This window comes from Phacochoerus africanus, chromosome 1 (assembly GCF_016906955.1).
Source record: "Phacochoerus africanus isolate WHEZ1 chromosome 1, ROS_Pafr_v1, whole genome shotgun sequence".
Classification (NCBI taxonomy): Eukaryota; Metazoa; Chordata; class Mammalia; order Artiodactyla; family Suidae; genus Phacochoerus; species Phacochoerus africanus.
In genome coordinates, this window is record NC_062544.1 from 141714182 (window position 1) to 141736085 (window position 21904).

The 21904-nt window shown below is 39.9% G+C and overlaps 1 long non-coding RNA gene across 1 annotated transcript in view; it reads right to left on the minus strand.

The window, feature by feature from the left end:
* Positions 1–21904, minus strand: part of LOC125127063 (uncharacterized) — a 121710-nt gene that overhangs the window by 88421 nt on the left and 11385 nt on the right. Inside the window, exon 2 of the long non-coding RNA XR_007134856.1 lies at positions 12002–12098. This is a non-coding gene — a long non-coding RNA (uncharacterized LOC125127063). The remainder of the gene's footprint in view (positions 1–12001; positions 12099–21904) is intronic.

The window sequence follows — 21904 nt, forward strand, 5'->3', positions numbered from 1 at the left end:
CAGTTAAGCCAAGCAAAGGAGTGAGTAGGGTTTCTGCCTATTAAGAATGCTGGTCAGGTGTCAGGAAGAGGGTATTATGACCTCTAATTCCTGCCTGAAAGGAGAGGTGAGCAGTCACCCTACTCTTTCCTCTTGATCCTGCCAAAGTCAAAAAGTCAACCTACTCAGTTCTAAGAATGAGACCCAAGACGCAAATGTGGCCACTTACTAAAGAAAACTCCACACTAAGGCTACACAGCCCAGCCAGCTCCCAGGTCGAGGCTCCCCTCCCAGAACACCTTGCTCCTCCATCCTGCATCCTCCCAGGTTACCAATCAGAAGGTCTCCCAAAAGGACTTTCCTCTTTCTTCTTTCCCGCTGACCTTGGAAGTGTTCTCATTCTGGGGCAGAGCGGTGGTTTGCTGGATAGCTACTGCTTACACAGGCTATGCAGAGGGGAACTCATGGGTGGGGGAAGCAGGGAAGCATCATGTCTCACATCTGCTTGACTTTCGAGCTCTAGTTCCCTAGCAGTGTCTGTCTCTTAAGATCTAGGTGACACAGCATCAGAATAGCTGAGCTGCCAGCCTACCCCTGGGAGAAGTAGGTAATTAGCAGAGCTTCCTGAGTAGCACTGAGCCAAACAACATGTGTACCCTACCAGGCAAAAGATGAACAGAGAGTCCTTTGTGAGAGTGAGACTATTTATTAATTTTATATGTGAATCAAGAAACAATTTTTTAAAAGATATTTTAATCTGTTCCTAATATCCTTTTACTTGTAGGAATTTGGGATTTTTTTAATCCTTTTTAACTATTTCAAATGGAATTAAATTATAAGAGTTACTTATTGTGGTTGAGAAAATTACATTTATTAAGAGAAGAATAATTTTTTTCTTTGGCTTTTAAAAGTCCTTGAAACAACAGTTAGAAAATATAATGATAAATCAACTATACTTTAATAATAAAAAAAGAAAATATAATGGAAGAAAGGACCTCACTTGTATTAGCAACAAAATGATTAAATTCGTAGGGATAAATGTAAGAAGTGAAGAGCTATTTATATGAAGACTTTTAAAGGTACAGCGATTCAAAAAGAAGACTTGAACAAATGGAAGGACATCCATAATTTTAGATAAAAAGGCTTTATAAAAATGTCATTCCCCCAAATTACCTTAGTTTTTAAAATAAAGGCTTTTTTAAAATTATACAAGTTGATTATAGTATTAATATGGAAAAATAAACAAGCAAATGTATGCAGGAAAACCTGAAAAAGGAAAGCAAGGGTTGCCTGCCTGTATTAATAGTAAGACACAAAGCTATGATAATTAAAAAGGCAGGGCACCTGAACAGACAGGCAGCTCAAAAGAACAGAAATGGATCCAGATACAAAAAGACATTTAGTATGAGATAAAATAGCATCTCTTATCTGTGAAGAGAGATGGCTTATCCAATAAATGGCATTTGAACAACTGAGTAACCCTCTGGGGTGGGGAATTAAAGTTGAATCCAAACCTCACAACTTTCACCATGATAAATTCCAGGTGGTGTAATATTTCTAGAAATACAGAAAGAAAATGAAAATCCTGAGCATGCCAGAATAAGTTGTTTGAAAATTTTTTTTACATAATCTTGCAGTATGGTAGGCTCTTTGAAATATAGAATTAAAGCAAGAATCCATAAAAAACTGATTTATACATATATTCAAATATTTCTGTATGGCAAAACAACAGCAAACATGGGCAAAGTTGAAAGACAAACCACAAACTTCAACAAGAGCAATTCTTACAACAGGTAAAGGATTCTTACAAATTAATAAGAAAAAGGTCAATGTTTCCATTAAAAAACACAGTTTTCAGAAAAAGAAATAAATGGAAAAAAGTTCCAGGTCACTCATAATCAGATATCACTTTTATCTATCAAATTGAGAAAGATGGAATAATAGTCACTCTTGGCAAGAACATGGTCAAACAAGTACTCCAATTTTAGCACTGAAACTTTAAATTCGTACACCACCATTATGGGCAATGTGGCAATGTATATCAAAATTATAAATGGACATATATTTTGATGCAGCAATTTCCCCACTCGCAGGGATTTTCCTGCATATGTGTTCAAGCATGTGTTATATAATCTGGATATTAAATTATTTAACACATAATTTAGCACAAAATCCACTGCAAAGTAAAAAGTAAATGAGGAATCACACTCATCAGTTATTCCAAGAAAAGAGACAAGTAGGAAAGAGATTTTTCACTGCACTTCCCTTTATCTTTGGTAATGCAAACCTTGTGAATATATTACTAAATCCAGAAATAAATAAATAAAAGTTAAAAGCTTTTGCCATTGTGATGGTTTTTATGTAAACAGTTCGGTATTTTATTTGGTATTTTGACGGTCCTGCTATAGCAAATAGCTAAAGATCGTTCAGGACTTTCATGCTATCATTGTTTTTATGGAGTTGGGTCTTATTTTATTTATTTATTTATTTATTTATTTATTTATTTATTTATTTATTTATTTATTTTTTGTTTTTTGTCTTTTCAGGGCCACACCTGCGGCATATGGAGGTTCCCAGGCTAGGGGCAGAGTCGGAGCTGTATTTGCTGGCCTCTGGCAGAGCCACAGCAACACAGGATCCCAGCCGAATCTGTAACCTACACCAAAGATCACAGCAAGGCCAGCTCCTTAACCCACTGAGCGAGGCCAGGGATCAAACCTGCATCCTCATGGATGCCACACAGATTCATTTCTGCTGAGCCATGTCGGGAACTCCTGGAGTTGGGTTTTAAATATGAACCCTCCAAGCAAGGAGAATGCCAGAGTGCTCATTTCTTCCCAACGGCTGATTTTTCTAATGTGATATTATCCGATTTATTTTTTTAGGTTAGAGCTGGCAGTAGGCAGAATTCTGAGACAGCCCCATATTTATATGAGTTTTTAGCTCACAGCCAGGCTCTTTTGTTCACGTGTTGTCTGTGGATACTTCTGCTCTGCAGCAGAGTTGAGTAGTCTCAACAAGAAGCCACATGGCCCCCCAAAACTTACAATCGTTACTGTATTTCCCTTTAGAGGAAAAGTTTGCCAACCCCTGTTGAAACCATTTTGAATTATCTCCTCATATTTGCAGCCTAAAAGCATTCACACAATTTTGGTCTCTTTCGTTCTGATGAAAAGTGAAATAACACTAAACCAAAACTGATAATAATGACTATGCAGGTTTTCAAGTCAATTTTGACTGAGGAATAGCATACTACATGAAAGTTTACAAATCATTATTGTACAGCTCAATGAGCTCTTACAAAGCAAAGATAACTTGTGTAACCCTCACCAAACCACAAGAACTCCCTGTCCCACCTTTAGTCACTGCGTATCCCTCCCCAAAGACACTCACCTTTCAGATTTCTGTCAGAAGACATCTCCATAGCTTAATTTTGACTGCTTATAAACTTCATATAAATGGATTTATAGTATGTTTATATTGTGTCTGACTTCTTTTGCTCTCTGTTTTGATTATGAAATTCCTCTGTTTTTGTAGCAGTAGTTCATGCATTCTCATTGCTATGTATTGTTCCATTGTGTGTCACGATTTATTTATCCATTCTACAGTCAGTGGACATTTGGGTTGTTTCCAATTTTTGACTATTACAAAGAGTGCTGTTGTGAATAATGTATTTTTTTTTGTGTGTGTGTATATATATGTATATATGTACAGGTTATGTATGTTACATATGTAAGTTATATATGTATATGTTATGTGTGTGTATAAGTCATATACATATGTGTATGTATGACATATACACTGATGGAGTGGAAGTGTGAGTTATTCATAAATTTTTTTACTATGAATCTGCAGTATAATTCAATGTCAGAAAGTACAGAGTTTCACTGAACAGAAATTGGTCTTGTTCCCATTTTACTTTAACATTAAGATTAATTTAGCAGAGTGTCAGGCTCAAAAGACTACATGCAACCAGATACCCATAGCATTACTTTAAAGAATTTTCAAGCTGCCTGCCTGGAGACTAATTGTTCGAGCAGCTGAATTCAAATCATTGCTTCCTTTGGAACACTGGGAAGGATTAGACCACTCTGGCAAGTTGCTAACTCACAGAAGTGCATTTTCTGGGATGTATTCCTTACTTTAGGAAAAAGTGATGAAAAGTTATAGATGGATGGGGTGGCAGGGAGCCGCAGTAGACAGAGAGCTCAAAAAAAAAAAAGAAAAGAAAAAAAAAGGCAAAATTGCTGCAGTCAAGTTCCAGTGATTTTCCTACCTAGCAGCCCTGTTATTTAAAAAAAAAAAAAGCCATAGAAAATCAAGATTTTATTGAAGGGGACGTTCCTCCCATTCCATCCACCTTCAACTGGTACTTCTGCCTTGTTCCCTTAATCACTGAGGCAAAAATTATCCAAGGGTTTGAAAACAGTTCATCTATTTGTTTCTTTTTAGCAGCTCCCAAGGCTTTCATGGAGAGCAAACTGTCTTATACATACCAGGAAAATGAAGAGAACCAAGAAAAGTCTATATGGACAATAAGGAGAGGCATATACATTTGACTAAAGTTCTTTTTCCACTCATCACGTGTTACCAAACCAGTAGAGAAGATTCAATCTGATAATTATCAAGATGAGTCACCAGTAGCCACAGAGTGCTAGGGTCAAACTCAGGGCTTTTGTGGTTTTGAGCTGCTGTCCTCCCAACAAGATAGCACATTCCTCACTGATCTATTTTGGCCTGTGTCTCTTGTTTGGCCAAGTCTAAGATAAAGATTTCTTTAAGGAAGAAAGGAAGCCAGATGTGGGGGAGAGAGGAAGGAAGGAGGTGAAAGGAAGGGGAAGAGGAGGAGGAAAAGGGGGAGAGGATTTAAAAAAAGGTAAGCATTCTCTGCAGGACCCTAGAAATATTGCACCATGAACTTTCCAGAGCAGAGCAGATCATGTTTTCTACCCCCCAGGGGTCTGCTCCAGGTTTGGTGTGGGCCTACCTCAGGGTGGGTCCTTCAGCTTTCTTTAGAAACTTTGGTATTTTCGACTTGACCTTGTCTCCCTCAGCCTCCAAGGGCCAGTGACAGAGCGAGCTCTAAGGCAGCCCCTCTGACCCTAGACCCAACTACAATCTCTCGCTAGGACTATGATAGTCTAAAGAGAAAAGAAAGTGGAGAAAGGGATATACCTTCATAAGCTAACAATATATGGAAGAATTGGACAGAATATCCCAGGCTTTGGAGGTACAGACACTGAGACATTATACAGCTGTCTTGAACAGGGCTGTGCTGTCTGATTTCTAGGATTCCCTCCCACCTGAAACCAAAACCCAAACCAAAATTTCTGCCCTAATTTTAATTTAGAGAATACCATCATGGAACTCTACTGGTAGCTTATGGGCACACTTAGCAAGCTGTAGGCTCTGTATCATCCAGCAGTAATTGGTTTTGCTCTGCAAAGCTCTCAACTCTTAGAAGCTGGAAACAGTGTCCTATTTTCATTTTTTAAATCTTCTTCCCCCCCGTTTCCCTGCCCCAAACTCTTGAAAGAGCACTTTTCCCAACTCAGGTTCCAGAAGCACTTATCTTGAAAGCTTCTGGCAGAACTTTATTGCTCCGTGTCACACTCCTGTGAGGTGGCAAAGGTCTGTTATCCCCATTTTATTGCCAGGAAGCCGAGATGGCAGCCAAGGGCTTTGCTGAAGGTCAGCATTGGGGCAGGGGTGTCTCAAGGCAGGACTCCGAGTTCCTGGAGGCCTCGCCAGCCTCCGAGGCCTTGCCTCTGTTTGAACTGCCTTAAAAATAGGACTTTCAAGAATTCCGATGACTAGATTGAAACTCTGCAGCGCTTTATTTACTAATGGAGCCGTGGTAACTGCATACATTAATGTTATTCATTGACTTACAGCCAAAAGCCATTCATTTACTAGAGGCTCCACCTAAAAAAGGGACTATTTCCCTCATCACTGATTATAATCCCACACTTCCCTGTCACAACAGGAGAAAACAAGCAGTGACATCAAACACCAAAGGAAAAGCATGGATTGTCCTTTTGGCCTCAAGGAGAACAAACTCCTCACCAGGCCTTGGTTTCCAGTCTGGCAGGTCTCTCTCCAGCCACCTGGGTGCTTCTGAAAGTGACTCCCCTGCATCTTATTCTCTCTGACCCTCCACTTCACCCCACCTACCTCTCTCCTTCAAAATCTCTTATCTTCAAGGTTCATCTTAATCACCTCCCAGAAGAAGCCACTCCCAATTTCCCCACCAACCCTGTGTGTCTCTTCCTTTGAAGTACTTATCTGACGCTATCTTCTTTACAACTTCTTACTGGCCTTATGGCCCTTTTGTGTAGATTATAAACTACTTACCTGGCAAGGAAGGTTTTACTCATCCTTCCAGTGGTCTGAGATGTAAGACCCAGTCAGACCCACAGCCTAGGGAACTGCTTACTACATGGGTGGACACATTTTTTCTGTTAAAGACTGGCTAGTCAGTATTTTAGGCTTTGCCCGTCACCGAACAGTCGCTATCAATTCTTCTCTGTTTCCTTTGTTACAACCCTGTAAAAATATAAAAACCACTTTTAGGTCAGCTAGGGGCTGGATTTGCCCCTGTGGCCATGGTCTGCCTGACCCCTGGCTTAGGAAGCATTATTTGGATTGTCACTGATTGACATCTGTTGGAAATTACTTATTTTGTATTTATGGAAATTTTAGCACAGCTAATGACTTTTGTATCTGTTAAAAATGGCAGTGTTTTGGAGTTCCCGTCGTGGCTCAGTGGTTAACGAATCTGACTAGGAACCATGAGGTTGTAGGTTTGATCCCTGGTCTCACTCAGTGGGGTGGGGATCCGGTGTTGCCGTGAGCTGTGGTATAGGTTGCAGATCCTGTGTTGCTATGGCTCTGGCATAGGCTGGCAGCTACAGCTCCAATTGGACCCCTAGACTGGGATGTGCTGCGGGTGTGGCCCTAGAAAAGACAAGGGGAAAAAAAAAAAAAAGACAGTGTTTGTAATGAGAATGCTTTCTTCCATTTTTCTAATATGGTGAAAGATCAAGGGTGCCATATAACCCAAAGACACTTTTATACTCTTAACTTTTTGTACTTCAAAGAGAAATTCTATATGCTAGTATCTGTATTTATTTTATTTTAAAAGACCAAACAGTTAAAAGATGGGTGAAACCCAGTGCTTACATTTGTGGAAGTATAAACTTGCAAGATCCATGCGTGCATCTTTCTGTGTCATTAAAGGGCCAAATTCCACCACCTTTACAAAGATTCTGCTAAAGCCATTGAGGCCTCTTGGCTTTTTTAGAAAATGGGATAATAAAACTAGCTCTGTGATAGGATTGTTTTTTTAAGGTGTTGCAAAATGTTTCATTTGTCCTGTCAATGATTGCTCTGAAGCAGGATCTTGGACAGGTTAATATTTATAATACCTGAAACTCTAGAGAGGAGGACAAAGAAATGTTCCTGTTCAAGTCTTCCTGACCTGGGTTACAGTTTAGTGCCCACACAATGCCATCCTCACCACCTCCCTGGCCCCAGGAATACTGCAAAGTAATAAGCATTAAATGTTTAGTCATTTCCTGCATCACGTTTGTCAAACATCATAGCCTTCCCTATTAACATATCTAACCAAGTTAGAGTTCAAACAGCCGGTTTCCATATCAGCAGCTGTTTAGTGTAATATCTTCTCAACAAAGGTGCCATAGGGAGCCTTTCAGAAAACCTCCTGTTAATTCTTCAGCCTGTTTTCCTGAAGAGAGCCAGCTGAGAAGAGTGTTGACTCTGTGCTGCTGATAATTTGCCAGTGTGTGATCTGTGAAACTTTTGCATATGAAATTGTTTTAAGGATGTCACATCTTAAAAACCTCTGAACTTCACTGAAATTTAATTGTGTGTTGAAGGGCATGTCTTGATTCTATTAGCGTGCTGAAGGTTAGTCTGCCTTGGGAGAGCGTACATACACTACAGTGGAGGGTTGCTTGGATTCTAGGAAAGAAAGATCGACAGAAGTATGGTAATCTCAGCCTTGAAGACAGCATTAATTACAGCCTGTTGACCTCTCCCTTTTGACAGGGAAATGGTACTGTTTCAAAGAGAGAGTTCCATCAACTAGGTGACCAATTAAGGAAGCAGAAAAACAGCAAGGAGGGTATAAAATTAACTTGTAAAAATACTCTTCAAAATTAGAGCTATTTAATGCATAATAAGAATATATGGTATAAGGCAGTAGAGAATCTTGTTTTAAAAATAACCTTGTCCTGTAAAAGCAAAGCTGATCTATGGCAAACTTTTAAGGTACCTTTGTCTCATTAAAAGACAGCGGGATTTCATGCTAGAAATAGCTATAATTTTCTAAAATGTTTACTTATATTTTGGAAGTTCCCATCATGGCTCAGCGGAAACAAATCTGACTAGCACCATGAGGACGCAGGTTAGATCCCTGGCCTCGCTCAGTGGATTAAGGATCCAGTGTTGCCGTGGGCTGTGGTGTAGGTTGCAGACTTGGCTCAGATCCTGAGTTGCTGTGCCTGAGGTGTAGGCTAGCAGCCACAGCTCTGATTCGACTCCTAGCCTGGGAACCTCCATATGCTGAAGGTGCGACCCTAAAAAAGACAAAAAAAAAAAGTTTACTTATATTTAGAAAAATGCCATTTTCTATACCTAAAATGGCTTCTTAAGATGGAAAATCCAACAGACTGCAATTGTGCTGAATTAATTGTACTCTTTAAACTTAACCCTGGTGAAAAGTAGAATTTCCTATTCTACTTTTTTATTTTTTTGCTGTATGTTTGTTTCATATGTTTTGGAAGTAGGTCAGAAGAAATAATAGAAAATATATCATCTCTTTGGTTTTCTAGTCATCTCTTTGGATTCCTAACCTGAATGGGTCTGGATTCAGAGTCTATTAGGTTGAATCACATGAAATTGTCACTTATTTTGGTCAAAAATCATCAAAATTGGAAATTTCATAAGTGGTTGCTGACTACCATTTTGTTATTTCTCCTTTATTATCCCTGTGATATTGTCTTTGACCCTTGTCAACTGGCCATGGGTAAATGGGAGGGTTACAGAATAATATTTATTCTTACATAATAGGATAATAGATAATAGATAACCAACAGAAAATAGATCATTACAGTAGATATATAGATGATAGATAACAAGAATAGATAATGGAAAAATAATACATGACAGAATTTCTGGCTTCAAGCATTGTGTGTCTACAAAAGAGTATTTTGTCTTCCAATCATTTGGAAAAAACAATAGAAACTTTCTCTTTTTCAAAGCAAACACCCTCTTACAAGCGTTCTTTTAACCTGCTCCATGTTGGGAATTTTGAAGTCCTCCATTTCTTTCTTCTATGAGCTGATCCCAATGATGAGTAGTTAACATTTATTGAATACATACTAAGTGCTAGTGTCTATAATAAATCTTGTACATATTCTCCTTTCCTCCCCAAATCACCTGTATGAGGTAAGTATTTGTATTATAACTCCTGTTTTAAAGATGAAAATTTGGGGAAAGCATGACAGCTCTGGTTTTCAAGCCTACGTTGTATTTGATTAAGTGGAGAGAGGAGCTGAGAGATGGAGAAAAAGGTGATCCAGTCAACCCACATATCCTTGTGTCACATAAACATATCTTGGTGTCAAAACCTGGGAATCTCTACTGATGGGTTTGGTAGCAAATCAGAATTTCAATCCTTGAATTCGAGCTTTAAAATCTTACTTTGTGGCATGGTGACATGACACCAGGACTTAATCAACCTCTCAGTAAATCATTATCCTTATCTATAAAATAACATAAAATTATCTACCTCAGAGAGGCACTGAGATTTCCACTGACATTTGACATGCTCAGATGAGGAAAAATACCAGGTAGTACAACCTACTCTAAAACTAGAAGAGTCACTCTTTGGTACTTCTGCTTTCATTATAATTGTTACTTCTCATTTGTGACTTTGTGACAAGAGGTGGACAAGAAAAAAAATTAGATTCCATCAAAAATACTCTAATAGATATCAGTTTTTATAGATTTATAGTTTCTCTTCCTAAACTATACTATTCAAAAGAGAAATCTTGAATCTAAAATGCATTTTTAAAGGCAGAGAATTTCAATAATTTACAACCTTTCTACATCCTTCACATTCTGTATTATAAAGAATAGGACCTAAAAACAGACAGAACTACATCTACTCTCCAAAGAGTATATGCTCATGGAAACCGTGCTAAAAACCTAATCAGCTAAAAACCTAAGTCACATGAAAATGATTTACTTCTCCAAAGACTGCACGTGAGTCAATGGCACAACTAGACAATGTTGTTTTAATTCTCTGGGTTGCAGAATTATCCAAAGAAAAGAGAGCTGATTTTTTTAATGATAGCTAAAGACATCTTTGAAGACAGTTGAATCAGGGTTGGCAAGGCAAAAAGTCAAACAGCAGATCCAAACAAGAGAAGAAAACTGTGACTAAAATAAAAGTGATGATATGCTCATGCAATCGCAACATTCAAGTCTGTGTAAATGAATTAAAGATTTTTCTCTGAGAGGTTCTGGTAATTTCTCACCAGTTGTTAGATAGACCAAATAGTTTAAAACAAACACTGTGCAAGGACTGAATCAAGCCCCTAGTTTTTAAAACACTATTAGTAAGGCAGATGGCGATAAAAATGATCACAAAGTAATGGTTACAGACACAACTCAATCAAACTGCCCAAATGGTACTGCCCATTCTTTACCTACTTTCCAAGTCTCAGTCTCCCCTCCCTCACACATCTATGGCCCTGTCACTTCGCAGATCTTTCTTTCAACTAGGAATGAGGTTGGTCACAAAGCACAGCTGTCAAAAAGGTAACAAAGATAACAAAAAGGTAACAGAGAAGGCCCTCTGGGGATCCTGTCCCCACAAGGATAAAGATGCTCCCAAATGTCCACAACCACATGTGTATCATTCACATATACATCTCAACTCTAATTTAGGGAAGTGCTTTCTCTGAAAACATTATATCACAACGATTTAAACAGTTGATTTTTTTTTTTTTTCAAATTAGCTAACTCACTTTTCTTCAGATTAGCTAGTTTACAAAAGAATATAATTGATTAGTGAAAAACCAGACTTGACTAATGAGCCAGATCTGGGAATAGGCTTCTGGGTAGCTGAGAAGCATTTAACTGCTGCAAATAAAGTTGGAACAATGACTCCGGCTGGGAAAAGAACAGGGATGAAACGAGCAGTTGCCTGGGGCAGCGAATCACCAAGGGCAGCAGACTCTTAAGTGGCTTTCAAGAGAGAAAACTGCAGCCTTTGAATTTAGATTATTACCCACTTTGCTTGGGGTAGGCGAATCTGTAGATCGGGTATTCACGGGAGAAGTTAAGCAGCCACTCCACTGGGCTCGTGGGTGGATGACAGATGGATGTTTTAAAAGTGAATATTTAGAGTTCAGGGTGCAATTTAATGCTTTCACTAGTGTGACTCCAAAAGAGTATGCTGCCTTGACTATAAGCCAAGCCTGCCTTCTGCCTCTTCGCTCTAGCCCGTAACAGGCTGCTGAGTATAAACCAAATGGCCATCACCAGGTAGCAAAGATTTGTCTTTCCTTTGGCATCTAGAAAGCTAGAGTCTTCCCGCCTCCCCCTTTTCTTTTTTCCCCTCACTGCTGGCAAATGAGGTGGGCTATTGGATATATATATATGGCAGTTCACCGCATTTCCTTATCCATATTTTTTCTTTTTTTCCCCCAAACTCGCTTCACTTTATGTTATTCTTGGACAGAGCATATATTTATATAAATGGCTTCTAATTCCTCTGTGAAAGCAGCAAGCAGACAAACAAATAAAACAGGGTGTCAGTATGGTCGATCATAAGATCTCAGAGTCCTTCTGGCTGAGGAAAGACATTGCTCACCTAACTTGTGAAGCCAGGAGACTTGATAAGTAGATACTTCAAGTATTCAAGTTGCATGCCTCACAAACTCAGGGAAATGGAGAATTCAGGAAAGGTCTAAAGAAGAGAATGACTTACTGCGTGTCTGTACTTATGAAGGCAAGTCCACAGCAAATACTTTCCATTTCCTTCACGAACTTCCTAATCATTTGCTGCCTGTTTTTCTTTTCTTTAACTAGAAAGCAAAAAACAGTATTGGAAAGTGATTTTAAAATGGGCTTCATTCTGCTAGATTGTTCATACTGATATCTCTTGGCATTTTATATAATGCTTTATTACATTTGGGGCAACATTTTAAGACTAATGGTAGAATCCAGTGTTCATATATAGTTTCGTTGGGCGGGAGTGGAATAAATCTAGAAAATTTTGTGGCTGTTTTGAGTGTAATTATGAATTCTCTACTGGAGGTCAAATCTTACCATTCTCAGGAAGAGGCTTGTCTACCTGCCATGAACAGACCTGGGGAAGTCATTCAGCTGCTCCCAGCTCCCTAACCTTTAAATTGAAGGTCATGAAAGGATGTAAAATCCACCCTCTGCTTTTCACATTTTTTTGGCCCTACCCATGGTGTGTGGAAGTTCCTAGGCCAGGGATCAAACGTGCACCACAGCAGTGACAAGACCAGACAATAACCCACTGAGCTAAGGGAATTCTTAGCTTTTTTGAACTTCAGAGCAACTTTGTAAGGGAGGCAGGGCACTGTTAGTTTATTTTATTTTTTATTTTTGTCTTTTTTTGCCATCTCTTGGGCCGCTCCAGCGGCATCTGGAGGTTCTCAGGCTAGGACTATAATCAGAGCTGTAGCTGCTGGCCTACGCCAGAGCCACAGCAACTCGGGATCCGAGCCATGTCTGCAACCTACACCACAGCTCACGGCAATTCAGTATCCTTAACCCAGTGAGCAAGGCCAGGGATGGAACCCACAACCTCATGGTTCCTAGTTGGATTCGTTAACCACTGAGCCACGACGGGAACTCTGGGCAGTTGTTAGTTTAACAGACAAGGAAAAGGAAACTCAGAGATTAAACATGTTTAAGATGGTAAAGCAACTAAAATATAACCTGAGACCAGAACCCAGTTCTAACTCCAGAGATCCATTTGATTGCAGTTTTAGCATCATGCAGTTCTACTTGAATCTCCTACCTCACTTAACATGTATGAAGAATAAAGGGAGAATAACATCCCTTAGTGGGAATGTTGAGGCAGACATCAGGCTGAACACACTATTGTCTTGACCCTTTATGAAGTGATTTTTGTTTTACCTTGTAAAAGAATGCATAGTCTAAGCATTGTGACAGCCAGATGACTGACAATCTGGAGCAGGGGTCAGGTGGGGTGGGTCATGGGTTCAGGGTGAGAATGGATTGAACGCTGCCTTGCTTTAGGTGGGGTGCTTGGCAACGGTGCCACCCCAGGTGGTTCCACACGGTAGCATATGCTCAACCTTTTAGTAAAGGCCATGGTCTTATTTAAAAACAAAATATCCAACATTTCTATTATGAGCTTCCTAAATCCCCGTTAAATGAAAATGCAGTATTTCCCCCACTCTTTTTCCTATGCTGACATTTTAAAATACCATTTTCCTATTTCTTTTCCTATCTTTAGAGAGGAAACTATGTGTAATGCAGCAGAAAGAACCCCATTTGGAATTCAAGAAAACCGGGTTCTCAACCTTGCTCAACTCAGCTCAGTGACTTGCGGCAAGTTCCTTAGCCTCTCAGGGCCTATTTGTGCACAGGAAATCTAGGGGGTTTCCGATCTAAGCTTTGAGGTCTCTTTTAACTCTCAAATTCCATGATTCATTTCTAACTTAGGTTTCCCTTATTTAATGTTGGCTATTTGTTCTGCTGGGCGAGTTTAATTTCTAATTGATAATATTCATCGTATTGCACTCTACAACGACTAGTAACGAGATTCTTTTCCCTGATGGACTCTGCTTTGCTCTTCAGCATAAACTCTACGTCATTTTTCAGATTCTGACAAGTGTCAAAAATCTCAGCGGGTTTACTGACTGCACCCGTTAGAACAAAAAAAGCCAACTCAAATTGCCCTAAACAATAAAAAAGATCCATTGACTCATAGAGTTAAAATTAAATTAAGTATTAGTGCAAATTCAGGCAAGGCCTGATCAGGCTTCTCCATCCATTTCTCTGAGATTTTATTGTCTCTCTTGATCTTTTTTCACAACTTTCATCCTCAGACAAACAACCAGAGGCTGCAGTGCTTGTGGGTCTCCTATTCATACCCAATTGGGGCTCTGTAAAAAGTATCCTACCATCTATTCTCTGTTGTAGGAACCAGGAAACTCTCCTGGGAGCCCTCAGAAAATGGCCTTTTGTGTCTCATTGGACTGAACTGGGTCACACAGTCATTCCTGAACCAACCACTGTGGCCTGAGGAATGCTCTGCAGGCTTAGGCTTGGGTGTTGGAAGCATTCTTTGGTGACTGAGTCCAATCCCTACACTTCATGATGGCTTTAGAACGTGGAAGAGAGAATGCTGGGGAGTCAGTCATTATATTGTGTCTGCTCAACTCAAACAACTTGGAGGCTGATATTGCATCTTCTGGCCCTCTGCATGCTGGGAACGCAGGTAATGTTTGTTAAATTGAATTGAATTTCAAGTGGTGGTGAAGATATAAACCAAAACAGAAAATAACACACAGTTCTCCTCTCCTCTTCCTCTCTATTCTATTCTTGTAATGGCTGCTGTTCATCCTCCCTCACTTTCCCCACTATTTATATTTTACCCCTCTTATTTTTAGCCATAAGTTTTACTAAGTCTGAAGATAACCAGATATTTCCTGAATAATATGTCTCTGAATATGCATATTCTCTAAATATGAATATAAGCCTATTTGCAAATCTAGCACTTACATTTAGAGTGTTGTTGGCAGGACTCTGAAAATCAGTTTTTCTTTCTTTTTTTTTAATAGAGAAATGTACTACAGCAGAAGGATTTGTTTTCTACAAAGCAGAACCAATTTTCTTCATTTCAAAGACTTTGATACTTCCATAAATACTTATATACTCATAAAATATTAAATTAACAAAATAACAAATCAGGCCTTAATGAATATATAACCCTCTGCCACTAAAAACCAAATTTAGGACTGACAGGTGTACCTCAGAAAAGAGAAAGGGTGTGGGAGGGGGTGGACAGGCTTTCTTAAAAATCCATGGCACGAACCAAGGCTGGAGCACCTGGGTTTATTCAGCCACTCACTCCCCTCCACCCTCACCCTGTTCTCTCAGAAGATACACAGGGTTCTAAGGCCTGGAAGGAGGTAACACTCATAAATAACAAGGAACAGGGAGACTCCACCTAATGGGTTTAGTAGCACTCCTTTTCCTTAACATGACTATGGTAACTCGGAGTTCCCATTGTGGCTCTGTGGGTTAAGAGCCCGACTAGTATCCATGAGGATGCAGGCTCAATCCCTGGACTTGCAGAGTGGGTTACAGATCCAGCGTTGCTATGAGCTGTGGTGTAGGTCTTAGACATGGCTCAGATCCCATGTTGCTGTGGCTATGGCATAGGCTGGGAGCTGCAGCTCTGATTTGACCCCTAGCCTGTTAATTTCCCAATGCTGTGGGTGTGGCCCTAAAAAAAAACAAACAAAAAAAACTGTTGGCCACTGCCTGATCATATCTGGACATCAGGGAATACAGGACCAGAGCCACACAATTTAGCAACTCAATTGAGCCTTTCCTGAGCACATATTCTGTCAGGTTCAACTATATGAGATAGAGTCCCTGCCCTTGAGGAAACCAGCAAACAGGTCTGGTTCAGCAGAGTCAAGTCAGTGGAAGAGGTAGCAGGGAAGAGGGGCACATGGAGAGGACGGACTCACTGCCTTAACTACAGGAAGCACCATCCACTTAAAACACAATGTGAACACCATCCCTGCAGTTGTGCAAAGGGGCATCCCGGACCCATGCCCCATCTTGAGCCATCAAGAAAGGCTTCCTAGGAGAAGGAATATTCAAGTTGAGGTTTGAAGGAAGGGGGAGTCATTTGGACAATTCGCACCAGGCTAAGGAGGGTGTATACACACATCTACTGTAAATACCACCCAACCCTTAAAGAGAAGAGTGGATATACATCCTCGGGTGAGGAGATAGAAAGGAAATCTCCCACCTTTGCCCTCTCCTATGGTTGGGTCAGAAGAAGAATGTGGTTATGGGTCTTTGAGGCACTAGCTAGTATTTTATCAACAATTGTCTTCCTAAGCCCTTGTACACCTGATAACACTGGAGGGTTTAGGAGAAAGTCTAAACTCAGGGGTCTTGGGGTGTTTTAAGACAGACGGTTATTGTGAACAAAAGAGGAATAATTAACTACATTAAACAGTCAATCTTTCCCCATGTTTATAAAGTTGCACTGAGCCTGGCAGCCCACACTTTCCAGAAAATAGCAAAGGAAATGGATTAGTAAATAGTAAGATAATTGTTTGCCAGATATATGAACTTTGAGAAACTCACTATCAAAATTCAAAAATCCAATTTAGGGAGTGTCCATTGTGGCTCAGAAGTGATGAACCTGACTAGTATCCATGAGGATGTGGGTTTGATCCCTGGCCCTGCTCAGTGGGTTAAGGATCCTGCATTGCCATGAGCTGTGGTGTAGGCCAGGAGCTACAGCTCTGATTTGACCCTAGCCTGGGAACTTCCATGTGCCACACATGTGGCCCTAAAAAGACTACAACAACAACAACAAAAAGAAAACCCAATTTAGCATAGGTTTTCGTAGAAGCAGTTGGATCTGGGTAAAAAAATAAGTGGAACAATGTTCAAGACACACTGATGGATATCTTAAATAATCTGAACAGACAGATATGAAAAGAGATCAATAACACACCAGCATTTTTATTATTATTACTATTATTTTTTGTCTTTTCACTTTTTCTAGGGCTGCACCGGTGGCATATGGAGGTTCCCAGGCTAGGGGTTAATCAGAGCTGTAACCGCCAGCCTATACCAGAGCCACAGCAACGCGGGATCCGAGCCATGTCTGCAACCTACACCACAGCTCACGGCAACACTGGATCCTTAACCCACTGAGCAAGGCCAGGGATTGAACCCACAACTTCATGGTTCCTAGTCAGATTCATATTAACTGCTGAGCCATGATGGGAACTCCACACACCAGCATTTTTATTTCAGTTATTGTATTTTGCATCTCTGCTTGCTTAAGTTTTAAATCTTGTATTTCTTTGCTCAGTGTTTACTGTAAATTATCAGTCTTTGCCTCCAGTTTATTTCTAATGTCTTACATCATCTTCAGCATCATCAGTCTAAAGTCTTTTTCCTGGAGGCTGATAATCTCTAGATCACTCAGCTTTTTCCTGTTTTTTTTCTTGCTCCCTTATCTGCATTATAGTTCTCTGCCTTTTCATTTCTATAGGTTTTTGGTGTGGTGTCCTTTTTGCAGACAATAGAGTTGTAGCCTCTCTTGCTTCTGGTGTCTGCCCCCCTTGTGGCTGAAGTTGGTACGGGGGCTTGCTGTAGGCTTCCTGATGGGAGGGACTGGTGTCTGCCCCCTGGTAGGAGGGGCTGATTCCTATCCCTCTGTTGGGTGGGGCTTTGTCTCTGGGTGAGATTAGAGGTGGCTGTGTGTTTGGGGGGTCTTTAGGCAGCCAGTTTACTGATGGGTGGGGCTGTGATCCCACCTGGATTATTGTTTGGCCTGGGACTTCTCAGGGCTGATGGGTGGGGCCAGATTTTCCCTCTAGAGGAACACACACTGAAGAATATTTCTGAGAGCTTTGCCTTCAATGTCCTTCCCTCACAACAAGCCACTGTCACCTCCTGTTTTCCCAGGAGACCTCCAAGAATTGCAGTCAAATCTGACCCAGTTTCCTATGGAGCCTCTGCTTTGCCCTGGGACCCAGTGCACATGAAAGCCTGTGTGCATCTTTCAAAAATGGGGTCTCCAGTCAGTCCCATGGAGCTCCCACACACAAGCCCCACTGGCCTTCCATGCCAGATGCTCTGGGGGCTCTTTCTCCCATTGCCAGATCTCCAGCCATGGGGACCCGATGCGGGGCTCAGAACTCTCACTCCTGTAAGTGAGTCTCTGTGTATTACTTTCCAGTCTGTGGGCTTCCCACACAGCAGGTAAGGGGTTACTTATATTGGGTAATCGCCCCTCCTACTCTTGATGTGGCCTCCTTTTTGTCTTCTGGAGTAGGATATCTTTTTGAAAGTTTCCAACCCAACTGATTGAAGGTTGTTCCACATTTGGTTGTAATTTCATTGTTTTTATGAGAGAACATAAGCTCCAGTCCCTCTATTTCGCTACCTTAATCCCGTCTCTCCTACACTGGCATTTTAAAAACATGTCATTTTTTAAGCCAAACATAAATGCTGTATCATTATTAGAAAAGCCTGATTCAGATTAAATGTGATCATCAGCTATTATCAAGTTAGTGACAGAATTCACAGGCCTGCTTATATCTCTTTGGAGTTTGAAAGCGGAACGCCTGAAGTTAGGCTCTTAGGACGCATAGTTGAAAAGAGAAATCATGGGCTATGAAGTCATCTTGGGAATCATTTGTAAGATAAGGGCTGATCACTTCAGAAGCCACCCTAAAGGAAAATTTTTATGGATCAAATTTTACCCCTAGATAAACACCTCCTCTGGTGTTCATTTGAACTTCCATGAGACTGGGGGAAGGCAATATTTTAGGCTAATAGTGTCAAAGCTATGGATTTTGGGCTCATCTGGGTTTCCACTTTTTTTTAACACTGTGAATCAAAGAAGAGACTCTGAAGTCTCTGTTTTTTCTCTACCCTGGAAGAAGTTGAGACTTGTGTTTAACATCTGGGTAATGACAGTTCACCCCACACCATGTACCTAAGTAAACCACTCTAACTTCAACCACAAGTGCAAGAGTTTTGTCATGACCTTGTGGCATCTAGACTAATTGGAACCACAGGAGTCTTTAGGATGACCATAAGTTTCTCACTGAACACCAGTCATTTTACCTTTGGCAACACAGAAGTATTTCTAAATCTGTATTTTTGTAAGATGACCTTCTTTTTAGGTAAATAAGTGCACTTTGCGTACGTTTACTCAGGGCATTGATTGCAGAAATGAAGATATAACTTCACCTTTTACTCATCAACACATATTTAAAAAATCCCATTATTTTCCCTTTTTATTCATATCCATCAACCCTTTCCTTAGATGCTCTGTTCTTACTGTAGTACATAATAAAAGACATGGACGGTTAAAATTATTTTAAAAACAAAAGCCCAGCTTGTTCGTTAGTTTTGAGAGGGGATTTTGTTGTTAAATAACAATCACTGATGAAGGCTCATGTCAGAATGTTGACCTTGAAAGGTTGTATTTGAAAAATTCATGCTAGCACTAACAACTTCTACAATTATTGATAAGATCGATAGCAGTTTATAAATGAAGGGACCACAGTAATCATCAGGGCACAAGTGAGGAAATTTCTCCAAAGAGGAACAAACAAATTATACCATCAGAATAGATGAAGAACTGCTCATAAAACCACTAGATCCATACAGTTTTCTGAAATCACTAGACCCATACAGTTTTCTGAAACCACTCATCAGAGCCAAACAAAAGCATTTTTGCACCTATGTGCTTTTTAAACTTATTTAAGTATAACATGTATTGAGAGCTCTACATTCTAAGATTATAGCAAAACTTAGAAATGAATGGAAAATGTTAGCAGATCATCTATATTCTTCAGAGGAATTTTCTACTTAACTGGGTCCTTGTATATCATTCCAAAGTTGGTATCTTGCTGTATATCCATATAGGAAGTGTGAGCAATTATTAAGATTTTCACTCAAAAGTCTGATTATAATTTCTTTTTGTATTGGATATATGACCATATATATGTGGAAACAGCTAAGATATTTAAATTCAGTTAGAGAATAATGAGTTCCAGTCTGTTTCCTTGGTATCCGGAGTCAAAATATATTGAAAGGATATGGGTGGCATTTATCTACACATGCTTGAGAGTACACACATGCCCATGAACAAATGCACAAAATTTACCAGAGACAAAACAACTGCAAAGTATCCTATGAATGGTTCGGAAAATATGTCTGGTCTGAGACAGAATTTGCAGAAATTAATAATAGTAATAATAATAGACTTTTTCAACCTGGTCAGGGTTCTAACGTCTACACAAGAGAGAAGCCAGTGATTTCATTACTTTCCCTGCAGGCTATTATAATTTCTCAAGGAAATGATTACCAGATAAGGGATCTATCAAATGTAAAAGTCAAACGAAAGAAATGTATTGTCTCCCCATTCTGGAAGCTATGAGTCCAAGATAAGGACTTGATCTTGATTAAGAAATGGTTCCTTCTGAAAGCTGTGGGGGAGAAGTTGTTGTAGGTCCCTCCACTGGCTTCTGGTGCTTTGCTGTCAATCTTTGTTGTTCCTCGGCTTATAGATTGATCACTTCAATCTCTGCCTTCACCTTTACGTGCCATTCTCCTCTTGTGTATGTCTCTGTTGTCCAAATTTCCCCTTTTTAAGAAAGTCATATTGGATTAAGGCCCACTCTAAATGACCTCATTTTAACTTGTCTAGTTATGTCTACAACAGCCTAATTTCCAAATAAGTTCACATTCTGAGTTACTGGGGGGTTAGGATTTAAACAGATACATTTGGGGAAAGAACATAATTCAATCTATAGGATGGAGAAAAAGCAACCTAGCTGCCCAACAATTTTTGGGGGTCATGGAGAACAAAAAGAAACAGCAAAAATAAAATAAAACATAATTATAAAGACAAAAGTCCAGGAGTTCCCGTCGTGGCTCAGTAGTTAACATATCTGACTAGGAACCATGAGGTTGCAGGTTCGATCCCTGGCCTTGCTCAGTGGGTTAAGGATCCAGCGTTGCCATGAGCTGTGGTGTAGGTTGCAGATGTGGCTCGGATCCTACATGGCTGTGGTGTAGGCTGGTGGCTACAGCTCTGATTTGACCCCCAGCCTGGGAAACTCCATATGCCATGGGAGCGGCCCAAGAAATGGCAAAAAGACAAAAAAAAAAAAAAAAAAGACAAAAGTCCACTCATCAAAAGTAATAGCCTGATTCACAAGGATACTTATTGAGCACCTACATGAAGTTGGCATTCCTTAATTATAGGATTAAATGAAATTCCAAGAGTTTTAATTTTTTTTCTTTTTTCCTTTTTTTTTAATGGAGACATATTTTCTTCTTCTTCTTCTTCTTCTCTTCTTCTTCTTCTTCTTCTTCTTCTTCTTCTTCTTCTTCTTCTTCTTCTTCTCTTCATTCTTCTTCTTCTTCTTCTTCTCTTCTTCTTCTTCTTCTTCTTCTTCTTCTTCTCTTCCTTCTCTCTTCTTCTATTCTTTTCTTCTCTTCTTCCTCTTCTTCTTCTTCTTCTTCTTCTTCTTTCTTCTTCTTCTCCTTCTCCTTCTCCTTCTTCTTCTTCTTTTGTCTTTTTATAGTTTGCACCTGTGGCATATGGTGGTTCCCAGGCTAGGGGTCAAATTTGAGCTGTACCTGCCAGCCTATGCCACAGCCACAGCAGTGCAGGATCCCAGCCATGTCTGCGACCTATACCACAGCTCATGGCAACACCACATCCTTAACTCATTGAGTGAGGCCCGCAACCTCATGGTTCCTAGTCGGATTCGTTTCCACTGTGCCATGACAGGAAAACTGCAAGAGTTTTAATTTTTGAGAGAAATAAAAGCTCCCATATTGTGCACCTAATAAATGTGATCTAATATTTTTAACTAAGTGAAATGGAGTGAAACCATAGTATCATGAAATAAGAGCCATTGGGAATGCTAAAGACCATTTGGAATCATAGATGAAGAAACTGGAACCCAGAGAAGTTAAATGATTGATGGTCGCATGGCTAGTTAGTGGCATATTAGAGACTGAAACTTTGATCCCTGATTTTGATTTCTAATGCAATGACCTTTCCATTGATTGCAAAGTAAGGAGCTGATCACCCTCC